Below are 2,875 nucleotides of genomic sequence, written 5' to 3'. Positions count from 1 at the left end.
GGCGCCGATCTGGATGGGAGATTTGCTTACGGCGTGGATGGATCGTGCAGAAGGATGAGCTTCCTCTCATGCTTGCTCAACCGATAGCAGGGATCTGAGTATAGAGCTTCGCGGTGGGGATTTGGTAGAATCACTCTGAGACTCACCTCTCGGCCTTGTCTCTTCTCTTCTCGGATTTCTTCCGATTCAGCGCTCAGCTCAGCCTCTCTCTCAAGAAATCTAGCATCAATTCACCCCGTATTAAGTATATTTTCACTAAAGTCTATCGGGGTATTTATAGGTGAAAATCTTTGACTCTTGGCTGGTGGACTCCCACTTTTTGTTTACGGAAATATTCGAAGATGGTGGGATAATTATTCCTTCTGTTATGCAAATTAAACCATCCAAATCTGCAACAATGGTTAGTTTCACACGTGTCACAATCCTCCGCGTTTGCGTTGCTCAATTGTATCTTTTCGATCGGTGCTTCGCATGCAGGTGTTGTTTTTATTACTTGCAATACGTTTGAAATTCAGCTTCTGGATCGACTGTCGCATTACAACCGGTCATTGCGTTGATCATCTCTTCCATTGGTTGAGTGATGCGAGCGCAAATGTGTACAAGATGCATTGGGCCAGTTTGGTCTTGAGCCTTGATCGCAAGTGGTGACTTTGGTTTCTGCAAAACAGAAGTAGAAAATATCCTTATTCTTCATCTTGATGATGTTATGGGTGTAATTTGAGATAATTCAATATTATTGGTAATTCTGGCTAGTTTTCATACAATCGACGCATATTTACTCACTTTTGGGCTGGAATATCTAGATAAGGCAGCTAAATAAACTTGTTAATTTCCTACAAGGTTATCACACCCAAAATTTAGAATATATGCTTGTCCTCAAGCATATTCTTCTACTAAGGCAACAATGCTCAATTCGCTATCCTCATAATTTCTCGGTTAATATGGTGCTCCAAATGTTATATAACTTAGGCACATTTCGCATACATCAGCAATTTCTTTCGCTATCCATATTGCTAAATCTTAAAAGGCCCTACTTTATTCTTTTTATATAACAAAATTTTGCTCAAAGATGCTTTTCCTAGTTTTCAAAATAGAATGTTTATCCTCTTTCTTTGTAAAACAATTGATGCGTCTACAATGCTAGGTGGTCAAGAACTTTTGTGTCATTTACTAAGAGCTGTCGGTCATTGTATTACCCTACGTTTTGGCTTGTATCCATGGGTGGGTCAAATGTGAACATCGAATAAGTCGGTTATGTTGGCCAATCTCAACTTTAACTCATGGTACTTTCAGAGGTGTTATCTCTTGCGTTCTTTAATTATTTATTTATTTCATATTGCGTTGTTCTTGGAAACCCACTTTGTTTTAACTTGCTCCTACGGGTATATACAACAATCAACTACGACAGAGTTCTTTTCACAACTAAACCTCTTAATCATGTTTGGGAAACATTCTTTTAGGTTTTTCCCATGTCGTGACATTGGATTTTGGCAAAAAATAACTTTTTTTTTCAAAAAAAATGTAACGATTTTCTTAAAAACTGCATACTCTTGATCTTATCTGGCTCAGACCTTCCCCACCCCCAAGATTTAAAGATGAGGCAAGGTCCTCATTGCGTTGTTTGGATAGACTAGAAAAACACTTAGAAGAATCAGAATTACAAAGTGTGGGAAATGTTTCTAAGTATAAACTTGTATTACATCATGGCAACACAATGAAGAACATAAAAATAAAAGATTAAGAACATTACAAATATTGACAAAGGATGATAAAGAGAAAGGCACGGGCACAAAATAGAGTGAATATGTACTCATATGTACTGAATATTAACAAAGTAGAAATAATTACAAATGAACGCAATACAAAATTTGTTTTGCTTGTACAAGAATCAAAGAATTTAATTAATATATAAAAGAATAAATGAATTGAAAAGAATAAATAATGGCCGCATAGAAAAAAAATATGTGAGGATTATTGCTGAAGAGCTGGAGATTTGAAGGAGGGTTTTGAGGTGAGACTAAGGGAGCTTCTTCAAAATTCAAGTGTTACTGGAGATGTGGAGGCACCATCGGACCATAAAGATATGCGGTGAGAAAATTGAAATACTCCTAGTTGCGCTCCGCAATCTGTCGTTGGTTCCGATGGATCTTATAAATATTGCATTGCATATTGATCAATGCCTCCCTTGATAGGCAGCACTGCATTGAATATCATCGATTTGCTCCATTACCACTTCAAATATTTGATTGAAGAAGGTTTCTTGTTGAGAGAGAAGTTGTTGTTGCTAAGAGAAGAGGGATCGCATTTCTGCTAACTCAGCAGCCATGGAGGTGATGGAGGGTTTTGCTTGCGATGTCTCGCCAGCATCATTTTGGGGTTAGGCAGAGGTGCTTCACCCAAATCGTGTGGGTCATCAACTTGCGGCAGTGGGATGGAAAGTGGTGGGGTTGATGCTGCTGGTGAGTAGATTGGTGAGAATGCGGTGCGAGAATTTGGAGTTAGGAGAAGGTTGGTGAAATGCTCATGGAGTGGAGAAGAAGGTTGTACGGATGGGCTTTGAGGGCTTGGAGAGCGGATTAGGTTGGTGAAATGCTCATGGAGTGGAGAAGAAGGTTGTACGGATGGGCTTTGAGGGCTTGGAGAGCGGATTACCAAAGGAAAAGGGTCCAAAGGCTATGGATCATGCATTGGTGCCTCTTGGACCTTTTCTTTTCCCTTGTCTTCTCTATGTGGTCTCTTAGGCTTGGGTTCTTACAGCGCGTTGAGATCGATTGCGAGCATCTTTAAGGGTAACTCAGGGAAATGTAGGGAGTCTTTGAGGAGCAACCTCAAGATCTCTATGTTGATGAGGTCGTGGACTTCAGGCATAGGCTCT

At 39.8% G+C, this 2,875-nt stretch overlaps 1 protein-coding gene across 1 annotated transcript in view; it reads right to left on the bottom strand.

Annotated features, from left to right (window-relative positions):
- The window catches only part of LOC120069099 (nucleolar protein 58-like), an 8,166-nt gene that overhangs the window by 3,425 nt on the left and 1,866 nt on the right, over nucleotides 1-2,875 (bottom strand). The gene's annotated exons all lie outside the window — the stretch shown is intronic.

Source organism: Benincasa hispida, unplaced genomic scaffold (genome assembly GCF_009727055.1).
Source record: "Benincasa hispida cultivar B227 unplaced genomic scaffold, ASM972705v1 Contig220, whole genome shotgun sequence".
NCBI lineage: Eukaryota > Viridiplantae > Streptophyta > Magnoliopsida > Cucurbitales > Cucurbitaceae > Benincasa > Benincasa hispida.
Note: the sequence above shows the minus strand (reverse complement) of the source record. Positions and strands in the feature narration are given on the sequence as shown.